This window comes from Zea mays, chromosome 1 (assembly GCF_902167145.1).
Source record: "Zea mays cultivar B73 chromosome 1, Zm-B73-REFERENCE-NAM-5.0, whole genome shotgun sequence".
Lineage (NCBI taxonomy): Eukaryota > Viridiplantae > Streptophyta > Magnoliopsida > Poales > Poaceae > Zea > Zea mays.
Genome location: NC_050096.1, coordinates 2,836,663 through 2,848,523, shown reverse-complemented (window position 1 = coordinate 2,848,523; position 11,861 = coordinate 2,836,663).

Genomic DNA, 11,861 nt, shown 5'->3' with positions numbered 1-11,861 from the left:
TGGCTTTAATTAAACAACAAAATGATCATATAGCAATATTAGATGCTAAAATTGCCGAGCATAACTTAGAGAATGAAAAATTTAAATTTGCTAGAAGTATGCTCTATAATGTGAGACGCCCTGGCATCAAGGATGGCATTGGCTTCCAAAGGGGAGACAATGTCAAACTTAGTGCCCCTCCTAAAAGATTGTCTAACTTTGTAAAGGGTAAGGCTCCCATGCCTCAGGATAACGAGGGTTACATTTTGTACCCTGCCGGTTATCCCGAGAGCAAAATTAGGAGAATTCATTCTAGGAAGTCTCACTCTGGCCCTAATCATGCTTTTATGTATAAAGGTGAGACATCTAGTTCTAGGCAACCAACTCGTGCCAAGTTGCCTAAGAAAACTCCTACTGCATCAAATGAACATAGTCTTTCATTTAAAACTTTTGATGCATCTTATGTGTTGACTAACAAATCCGGCAAAGTAGTTGCCAAATATGTTGGGGGCAAGCACAAGGGGTCAAAGACTTGTGTTTGGGTACCCAAAGTTCTTGTGTCTAATGCCAAAGGACCCAAAACCATTTGGGTACCTAAAGTCAAGAACTAAACTTGTTTTGTAGGTTTATGCATCCGGGGGCTCAAGTTGGATACTCGACAACGGGTGCACAAACCATATGACAGGGGAGAAAAGGATGTTCTCCTCCTATGAGAAAAACAAAGATCCTCAACGAGCTATCACATTCGGGGATGGAAATCAAGGTTTGGTCAAAGGTTTGGGTAAAATAGCTATATCCCCTGACCATTCCATCTCTAATGTTTTTCTCGTAGATTCTTTAGGTTACAATTTGCTTTCTGTATCTCAATTATGTCAAATGGGCTACAACTGTCTTTTTACCGATATTGGTGTCACTGTCTTTAGAAGAAGTGATGATTCAATAGCATTTAAGGGTGTGTTAGAGGGTCAGCTGTACTTAGTAGATTTTGATAGAGCTGAACTCGACACATGCTTAATTGCTAAGACTAACATGGGTTGGCTCTGGCACCGCCGACTAGCCCATGTTGGGATGAAGAATCTTCATAAGCTTCTAAAGGGAGAACACATTTTAGGACTAACAAATGTTCATTTTGAGAAAGACAGGATTTGTAGCGCATGTCAGGCAGGAAAGCAAGTTGGAGCCCATCATCCACACAAGAACATCATGACGACCGACAGGCCACTAGAACTCCTACACATGGACCTATTCGGCCCGATTGCTTACATAAGCATCGGCGGGAGTAAGTATTGTCTTGTAATTGTGGATGATTATTCTCGCTTCACTTTGGTATTCTTTTTACAGGAAAAATCTCAAACCCAAGAGACCTTAAAGGGATTCTTGAGACGGGCTCAAAATGAGTTCGGCTTAAGGATCAAGAAAATTAGAACCGACAACGGGACGGAGTTCAAGAATTCTCAAATTGAAGGTTTCCTTGAGGAGGAGGGCATCAAGCATGAGTTCTCTTCTCCCTACACGCCACAACAAAATGGTGTAGTGGAGAGGAAGAATCGAACTCTACTGGACATGGCAAGAACCATGCTTGATGAGTACAAGACTTCGGATCGGTTTTGGGCCGAGGCGGTCAATACCGCTTGCTACGCCATCAACCGGTTATATCTACACCGAATCCTCAAGAAGACATCATATGAACTCCTAACCGGTAAAAAGCCCAACATTTCATATTTTAGAGTTTTTGGCAGCAAATGCTTTATTCTTGTTAAAAGAAGTAGAAAATCTAAATTTGCTCCTAAAACTGTAGAAGGCTTTTTACTTGGTTATGACTCAAACACAAGGGCATATAGGGTCTTTAACAAGTCCACTGGACTAGTTGAAGTCTCATGTGACGTTGTGTTTGATGAAACTAACGGCTCTCAAGTGGAGCAAGTTGATCTTGATGAGATAGGTGATGAAGAGGCTCCTTGCATAGCGTTAAGGAACATGTCCATTGGGTATGTGTGTCCTAAGGAATCCGAAGAGCCTCCAAAAGCACAAGATCAACCATCCTCCTCCACGCAAGCATCTCCACCTGAAAGTCGCCTAGAGGGGGGGGTGAATAGGGCAAAACTGAAATTTACAAATATAAACACAACTATAAGCCGGGTTAGCGTTAGTAATAAGGAAACAAGTCCGCGAGAGAGGGCACAAAACAAATCCCAAGCGAATGAGCAAGTGAGACACGGAGATTTGTTTTACCGAGGTTCGGTTCTTGCAAACCTACTCCCCGTTGAGGAGGCCACAAAGGCCGGGTCTCTTTCAACCCTTCCCTCTCTCAAAACGATCCACGGATCGAGTGAGCTTTCTCTTCTCAATCTCTTGGAACACAAAGTTCCCACAAGGACCACCACAAGATTGGTGTCTCTTGCCTCAATTACAAGTGAGTTTGATTGCAAAGAAAGGATCAAGAAAGACGAAAGCAATCCAAGCGCAAGAGCTCGAAAGAACACAAGCAAATCACTCTCTCTAATCACTATGGCGTTGTGTGGAATTTGGAGAGGATTTGATCTCTTTGGTGTGTCTAGAATTGAATGCTAGAGCTCTTGTAGTAGTTGGGAAGTGGAAAACTTGGATGCAATGAATGGTGGGGTGGTTGGGGTATTTATAGCCCCAACCACCAAATGTGGCCGTTGGGAGGCTGTCTGCTCGATGGCGCACCGGACAGTCCGGTGCACACCGGACAGTCTGGTGCCCCCTGCCACGTCATCACTGCCGTTGGATTCTGACCGTTGGAGCTTCTGACTTGTGGGCCCGCCTGGGTGTCCGGTGCACACCGGACATCTACTGTTCCTTGTCCGGTGCGCCAGTATGGGCGCGCCTGCCATCAGCGCGCGCAGAGCGCGCATTAAATGCGCAGCAGGTAGCCGTTGGCGCGGAGATAGCCGTTGCTCCGCTGGTCCGGTGCACACCGGACAGTCCGGTGAATTATAGCGGAGCGACTGAAGTGAAATCCCGAGGCTGGCGAGTTCCTGAGGCCGCGCTTCCTTGGAGCACCGGACACTGTCCGGTGTACACCGGACAGTCCGGTGAATTTATAGCGCGCCGGCCTGGAAAATTCCCGAAGGTGGCGAGTTCGCGTTGAAGTCCTCTGGTGCACCGGACACTGTCCGGTGGTGCACCGGACACTGTCCGGTGTACACCGGACAGTCCGGTGCTCCCAGACCTGAGGGCCTTCGGTTGCCACTTTGCTCCTTTGTTGAATCCAACACTTGGTCTTTTATTGGCTAAGTGTGAACCTTTTACACCTGTATAACTTATGCACTAGAGCAAACTAGTTAGTCCAATTGTTTGTGTTGGGCAGTTCAACCACCAAAATGAATTAGGGACTAGGTGTAAGCCTAATTCCCTTTCAATCTCCCCCTTTTTGGTGATTGATGCCAACACAAACCAAAGCAAATATAGAAGTGCATAATTAAACTAGTTTGCATAATGTAAGTGTAAAGGTTGCTTGGAATTAAGCCAATATAAATACTTACAAGATATGCATGGATTGTTTCTTACTTATAACATTTTGGACCACGCTTGCACCACGAGTTTTGTTTTTGCAAACTCTTTTGTAAATCCTTTTCAAAGCTCTTTTGCAAATAGTCAAAGGTAAATAAATAAGATTTGCAAAGCATTTTCAATTTTTGAAATTTTCTCCCCCTGTTTCAAATGCTTTTCCTTTGACTAAACAAAACTCCCCCTAAAAGAGATCCTCCTCTTAGTGTTCAAGAGGGTTTTGATGTATCATTTTTGAAATACTACTTTCTCCCCCTTTTGAACACAATAGGATACCAAATGAAAAATATTCAATACTGAGTTTTTGAAATTTGAAATAGGTGGTGGTGCGGTCCTTTTGCTTTGGGCTCATTTCTCCCCCTTTTTGGCATGAATTGCCAAAAACGGAATCATTAGAGCCCTCGAAGTTACATTCTCCCTCTTTGGTCAAAACAAATGAGTGAAGATTATACCAAAGATGGAGTCCCTTTGCTTGGTGCTCATGTTTTCTCCCCCTAGAACGGAGAGTTGCTTGGAGAGACGGCGAAGGATGAGTTACGTAGTGGAAGCCTTTTGTCTTCGCCGAAGACTCCAATTCCCTTTCAATACACCTATGACTTGGTTCGAAATAGACTTGAAAACACATTAGCCATAGCATATGAAAGAGATATGATCAAAGGTATACAAATGAGCTATGAGTGCAAGTTAACAAAAGAAATTCCTAGAATCAAGAATATTTAGCTCATGCCTAAGTTTGTTAAAAGATTGTTCATCAAGAGGCTTGGTAAAGATATCGGCTAATTGATCTTTAGTATTAATGTAAGAAATCTCGATATCTCCCTTTTGTTGGTGATCCCTAAGAAAATGATACCGAATGGCTATGTGCTTAGTGCGGCTATGCTCGACGGGATTGTCGGCCATTTTGATTGCACTCTCATTGTCACATAGCAAAGGGACTTTGGTTAATTTGTAACCGTAGTCCCGCAGGGTTTGCCTCATCCAAAGCAATTGCGCGCAACAATGACCTGCGGCAATATACTCGGCTTCGGCGGTGGAAAGAGCGACCGAATTTTGCTTCTTTGAAGCCCAAGACACCAAGGATCTTCCCAAGAACTGGCAAGTCCCCGATGTGCTCTTCCTATTGATTTTACACCCCGCCCAATCGGCATCGGAATAACCAATTAAATCAAATGTGGATCCCCTAGGATACCAAAGCCCAAACTTAGGAGTATAAGCCAAATATCTCAAGATTCGTTTTACGGCCGTAAGGTGAGCTTCCTTAGGGTCGGCTTGGAATCTTGCACACATGCAAACGGAAAGCATAATGTCCGGTCGAGATGCACATAAATAGAGTAAAGAGCCTATCATCGACCGGTATACCTTTTGATCCACGGACTTACCTCCCGTGTCGAGGTCGAGATGCCCATTGGTTCCCATGGGTGTCTTGATGGGTTTGGCATCCTTCATCCCAAACTTGGTTAGAATGTCTTGAGTGTACTTCGTTTGGCTGATGAAGGTGCCCTCTTGGAGTTGTTTGACTTGGAATCCTAGAAAATACTTCAACTCCCCCATCATAGACATCTCGAACTTCTGTGTCATGATCCTACTAAACTCTTCACATGTAGACTCGTTAGTAGACCCAAATATAATATCATCAACTTAAATTTGGCATACAAACAAGTCATTTTCAAGAGTTTTAGTAAAGAGTGTAGGATCGGCCTTTCCGACTTTGAATCCATTTGCAACAAGAAAATCTCTAAGGCATTCATACCATGCTCTTGGGGCTTGCTTGAGCCCATATAGCGCCTTAGAGAGCTTATAGACATGGTTAGGATACTCACTGTCTTCAAAGCCGGGAGGTTGGTCAACATAGACCTCTTCCTTGATTGGTCCATTGAGGAAGGCACTTTTCACGTCCATTTGATATAGCTTAAAGCCATGGTAAGTAGCATAGGCTAATAATATGCGAATTGACTCAAGCCTAGCTACGGGTGCATAGGTTTCACCGAAATCCAAACCTTCGACTTGGGAGTATCCTTTGGCCACAAGTCGAGCTTTGTTCCTTGTCACCACACCATGCTCATCTTGCTTGTTGCGGAAGACCCATTTGGTTCCTACAACATTTTGGTTAGGACGTGGAACTAAATGCCATACCTCATTTCTGGTGAAGTTGTTGAGCTCCTCTTGCATCGCCACCACCCAATCCGAATCTTGGAGTGCTTCCTCTACCCTGTGTGGCTCAATAGAGGAAACAAAAGAGTAATGTTCACAAAAATGTGCAACACGAGATCGAGTAGTTACCCCCTTATGAATGTCGCCGAGGATAGTGTCGACGGGGTGATCTCGTTGAATTGCTTGGTGGACTCTTGGGTGTGGCGGTCTTTGTTCCTCATCCTCCTTGTCTTCCTCATTTGCATCTCCCCCTTGATCAATGCCATCATCTTGAGGTGGCTCATTTGCTTGATCTTCTACTTCATCAACTTGAGCTTCATCCTTATTTTGAGTCGGTGGAGATGCTTGCATGGAGGAGGATGGTTGATCTTGTGCATTTGGAGGCTCTTCGGATTCCTTAGGACACACATCCCCAATGGACATGTTCCTTAGCGCGATGCATGGAGCCTCTTCTTCACCTATCTCATCAAGATCAACTTGCTCTACTTGAGAGTCGTTAGTCTCATCAAACACAACGTCACATGAGACTTCAACTAGTCCAGTGGACTTGTTAAAGACCCTATATGCCCTTGTGTTTGAATCATATCCTAGTAAAAAGCCTTCTACAGTTTTAGGAGCAAACTTAGATTTTCTACCTCTTTTAACAAGAATAAAGCATTTGCTACCAAAAACTCTAAAATATGAAATATTTGGCTTTTTACCGGTTAGGAGTTCGTATGATGTCTTCTTGAGGATTCGGTGTAGATATAACCGGTTGATGGCGTAGCAGGCGGTGTTGACCGCCTCGGCCCAAAACCGATCTGAAGTCTTGTACTCATCAAGCATGGTCCTTGCCATGTCCAATAGAGTTCTATTCTTCCTCTCCACTACACCATTTTGTTGTGGTGTGTAGGGAGAATAGAACTCATGCTTGATGCCCTCCTCCTCAAGGAAGCCTTCGATTTGAGAGTTCTTGAACTCCGTTCCGTTGTCGCTTCTTATTTTCTTGATCCTTAAGCCAAACTCATTTTGAGCCCGTCTCAAGAATCCCTTTAAGGTCTCTTGGGTTTGAGATTTTTCCTGTAAAAAGAATACCCAAGTGAAGCGAGAATAATCATCCACAATAACTAGACAGTACTTACTCCCGCCGATGCTTATGTAAGCGATCGGGCCGAATAGATCCATGTGTAGGAGCTCCAGTGGCCTGTCGGTCGTCATTATGTTCTTATGCGGATGATGAGTGCCAACTTGCTTTCCTGCTTGGCATGCACTACAAATCCTGTCTTTCTCAAAATGAACATTTGTTAGTCCTAAAATGTGTTCTCCCTTTAGAAGCTTATGAAGATTCTTCATCCCAACATGAGCTAGTCGACGGTGCCAGAGCCAACCCATGTTAGTCTTAGCAATTAAGCAAGTGTCGAGTTCAGCTCTATCAAAATCTACCAAGTACAGTTGACCCTCTAACACTCCCTTAAATGCTATTGAATCATCACTTCTTCTAAAGACAGTGACACCAATATCAGTAAAAAGACAGTTGTAGCCCATTTGACATAGTTGAGATACAGAAAGCAAGTTGTAATCTAAAGAATCAACAAGAAAAACATTGGAAATGGAATGGTCAGGAGATATAGCAATTTTACCCAAACCTTTGACCAAACCTTGATTTCCATCCCCGAATGTGATCGCTCTTTGGGGATCTTGGTTTTTCTCATATGAGGAGAACATCTTTTTCTCCCCAGTCATGTGGTTTGTGCACCCGCTGTCGAGTATCCAACTTGAGCCCCCGGATGCATAAACCTACAAAACAAGTTTAGTTATTGACTTTAGGTACCCAAATGGTTTTGGGTCCTTTGGCATTAGACACAAGAACTTTGGGTACCCAAACACAAGTCTTGGAGCCCTTGTGCTTGCCCCCAACATATTTGGCAACTACCTTGCCGGATTTGTTAGTTAAAACATAGGATGCATCAAAAGTTTTAAATGAAATGTTATGATCATTTGATGCACTAGGAGTTTTCTTTCTAGGCAACTTAGCATGGGTTGGTTGCCTAGAGCTAGATGTCTCACCCTTATACATGAAAGCATGATTAGGGCCAGAGTGAGACTTCCTAGAATGAATTCTCCTAATTTTGCTCTCGGGATAACCGGCAGGGTATAAAATGTAACCCTCGTTATCCTGAGGCATGGGAGCCTTGCCCTTAACAAAGTTGGACAATCTTTTAGGAGGGGCACTAATTTTGACATTGTCTCCCCTTTGGAAGCCAATGCCATCCTTAATGCCCGGGCGTCTCCCATTATAGAGCATACTTCTAGCAAATTTAAATTTTTCATTCTCTAAGTTATGCTCGGCAATTTTAGCATCTAATTTAGCTATATGATCATTTTGTTGTTTAATTAAAGCCATGTGATCATGTATAGCATCAATATCAACATCTCTACATCTAGTACAAATAGATACATGCTCAACAGTAGATGTAGAGGGTTTGCAAGAATTAAGTTCAACAATCTTAGCATGAAGAATATCATTTTTATCTCTAAGATTGGAAATGGTAGTATTGCAAACATCTAGTTCTTTAGCTTTAGCAATTAAATTTTCATTTTCTACTCTAAGGCTAGCAAGAGAAATGTTCAATTCTTCAATCCTAGTAAGCAAATCATCATTATTATCTCTAGGGTTGGGAATTGAAACATTGCAAACATGAGAATCAACCTTAGCTAACAAATTAGCATTTTCATTTCTAAGGTTGTCTATTGTTTCATGGCAAGTGCTTAGCTCACTAGATAATTTTTGACATTTTTCAATTTCTAGAGCATAAGCATTTTTTACCTTAACATGTTTCTTATTTTCTTTAATTAGACAATCCTCTTGGGAATCCAAAAGGTCATCCTTTTCATGAATAGCACTAATTAATTCATTTAATTTTTCTTTTTGTTCTATGTTAAGGTTGACAAAAAGGGTACGCAAGTTATCTTCCTCTTCACTAGCATTATCATCACTAGAGCTTTCATATTTAGTGGAGGATCTTGATTTTACCTTCTTTTTGCCGTCCTTTGCCATGAGGCACTTGTGGCCGACGTTGGGGAAAAGGAGTCCCTTGGTGACGGTGATGTTGGCGGCGTCCTCGTCGGAGGAGGAGTCGCTTGAGCTTTCATCGGAATCCCATTCCCGACAAACATGGGCATCGCCGCCCTTCTTTTTGTAGTACCTCTTCTTTTCTCTCCTCTTTCCCTTCTTGTCGTTATCCCTGTCACTGTCACTTGATAATGGACATTTTGCAATAAAGTGACCGGGCTTACCACACTTGTAGCAAACCTTCTTGGAGCGGGACTTGTAATCTTTCCCCCTCCTTTGTTTGAGGATTTGGCGGAAGCTCTTGATGACGAGCGCCATCTCCTCATTGTCAAGCTTGGAGGCGTCGATTGGTTGTCTACTTGGTGTAGACTCCTCCTTCTTTTCTTCCGTTGCCTTGAATGCGACGGGTTGAGCTTCGGATGTGGTGGGTTCGTCAAGCTCGTTGATTTTCCTCGAGCCTTCGATCATGCACTCAAAACTTACAAAATGCCCGATTACTTCCTCGGGGGTCATTTTAGTATATCTAGGATTACCACGAATTAATTGAACTTGAGTGGGGTTAAGGAAAATAAGAGATCTTAGAATAACCTTAACCACCTCATGGTCATCCCACTTTACGCTCCCGAGGTTGCGCACTTGGTTCACCAAGGTCTTGAGCCGGTTGTACATGTGTTGTGGCTCCTCCCCTTTGCGAAGCCGGAACCGACCGAGCTCCCCCTCGATCGTTTCCCGCTTGGTGATTTTGGTGAGCTCGTCTCCCTCGTGCGCGGTTTTGAGCACATCCCAAACCTCCTTGGCGCTCTTCAACCCTTGCACTTTGTTATACTCCTCTCTACTTAAAGAGGCGAGGAGTATCGTTGTTGCTTGAGAGTTGAAGTGCTCGATTTGGGCCACCTCATCCTCATTATAATCCTTATCCCCTATGGATGGTACCTGTGCACCAAACTCAACAACATCCCTTATACTTTTGTGGAGTGAGGTTAGATGAAATCGCATTAAATCACTCCACCTAGCATAATCTTCACCATCAAAAGTTGGTGGTTTGCCTAATGGGACAGAAAGTAGAGGTGCATGTTTAGAAATGCGAGAATAGTGTAGGGGGATCTTACTAAACTTCTTACGCTCTTGGCGTTTAGAAGTTACGGAGGGCGCATCGGAGCCGGAGGTCGATGTTGATGAAGTGTCGGTCTCGTAGTAGACCACTTTCCTCATCCTCTTTTGCTTGTCCCCACTCCGACGCGGCTTGTGGGAAGAAGATTTTTCCTTCTTCTCTTTGTGGTGAGAAGAAGATTTCTTCTCCTTCCCTTTGTTGGAGGAGATCTTCTTCTTCTCCTTCCTCTTGGTACGGGACTCTTCCGATGAAGTGCTCCCGTGGCTTGTAGTGGGCTTTTCGCCGGTCTCCATCTCCTTCTTGGCGTGATCTCCCGACATCACTTCGAGCGGTTAGGCTCTAATGAAGCACCGGGCTCTGATACCAATTGAAAGTCGCCTAGAGGGGGGTGAATAGGGCGAAACTGAAATTTACAAATATAAACACAACTATAAGCCGGGTTAGCGTTAGTAATAAGGAAACAAGTCCGCGAGAGAGGGCACAAAACAAATCCCAAGCGAATGAGCAAGTGAGACACGGAGATTTGTTTTACCGAGGTTCGGTTCTTGCAAACCTACTCCCCGTTGAGGAGGCCACAAAGGCCGGGTCTCTTTCAACCCTTCCCTCTCTCAAAACGATCCACGGATCGAGTGAGCTTTCTCTTCTCAATCTCTTGGAACACAAAGTTCCCACAAGGACCACCACAAGATTGGTGTCTCTTGCCTCAATTACAAGTGAGTTTGATTGCAAAGAAAGGATCAAGAAAGACGAAAGCAATCCAAGCGCAAGAGCTCGAAAGAACACAAGCAAATCACTCTCTCTAATCACTATGGCGTTGTGTGGAATTTGGAGAGGATTTGATCTCTTTGGTGTGTCTAGAATTGAATGCTAGAGCTCTTGTAGTAGTTGGGAAGTGGAAAACTTGGATGCAATGAATGGTGGGGTGGTTGGGGTATTTATAGCCCCAACCACCAAATGTGGCCGTTGGGAGGCTGTCTGCTCGATGGCGCACCGGACAGTCCGGTGCCCCCTGCCACGTCATCACTGCCGTTGGATTCTGACCGTTGGAGCTTCTGACTTGTGGGCCCGCCTGGGTGTCCGGTGCACACCGGACATCTACTGTTTCTTGTCCGGTGCGCCAGTATGGGCGCGCCTGCCATCAGCGCGCGCAGAGCGCGCATTAAATGCGCAGCAGGTAGCCGTTGGCGCGGAGATAGCCGTTGCTCCGCTGGTACACCGGACAGTCCGGTGCACACCGGACAGTCCGGTGAATTATAGCGGAGCGACTGAAGTGAAATCCCGAGGCTGGCGAGTTCTTGAGGCCGCGCTTCCTTGGAGCACCGGACACTGTCCGGTGTACACCGGACAGTCCGGTGAATTATAGCGCGCCGGCCTGGAAAATTCCCGAAGGTGGCGAGTTCGCATTGAAGTCCTCTGGTGCACCGGACACTGTCCGGTGGTGCACCGGACACTGTCCGGTGTACACCGGACAGTCCGGTGCTCCCAGACCTAAGGCCTTCGGTTGCCACTTTGCTCCTTTGTTGAATCCAACACTTGGTCTTTTTATTGGCTAAGTGTGAACCTTTTACACCTGTATAACTTATGCACTAGAGCAAACTAGTTAGTCCAATTGTTTGTGTTGGGCAATTCAACCACCAAAATGAATTAGGGACTAGGTGTAAGCCTAATTCCCTTTCACCACCAACTCAAAATGAGGATGAAGCTCAAGTTGATAAAGTAGAAGATCAAGCAAATGAGCCACCTCAAGATGATAGCAATGATCAAGGGGGAGATGCAAATAAGGAAGACAAGGAGGATGAAGAGCAAAGACCGCCACACCCAAGAGTCCATCAAGCAATCCAACGAGATCACCCCGTCGACACCATCCTCGGCGACATTCATAAGGGGGTAACTACTAGATCTCGTGTTGCACATTTTTGTGAACATTACTCTTTTGTTTCCTCTATTGAGCCACACAGGGTAGAGGAAGCACTACAAGATTCGGATTGGGTGGTGGCGATGCAAGAGGAGCTCAACAACTTCACTAGAAATGAG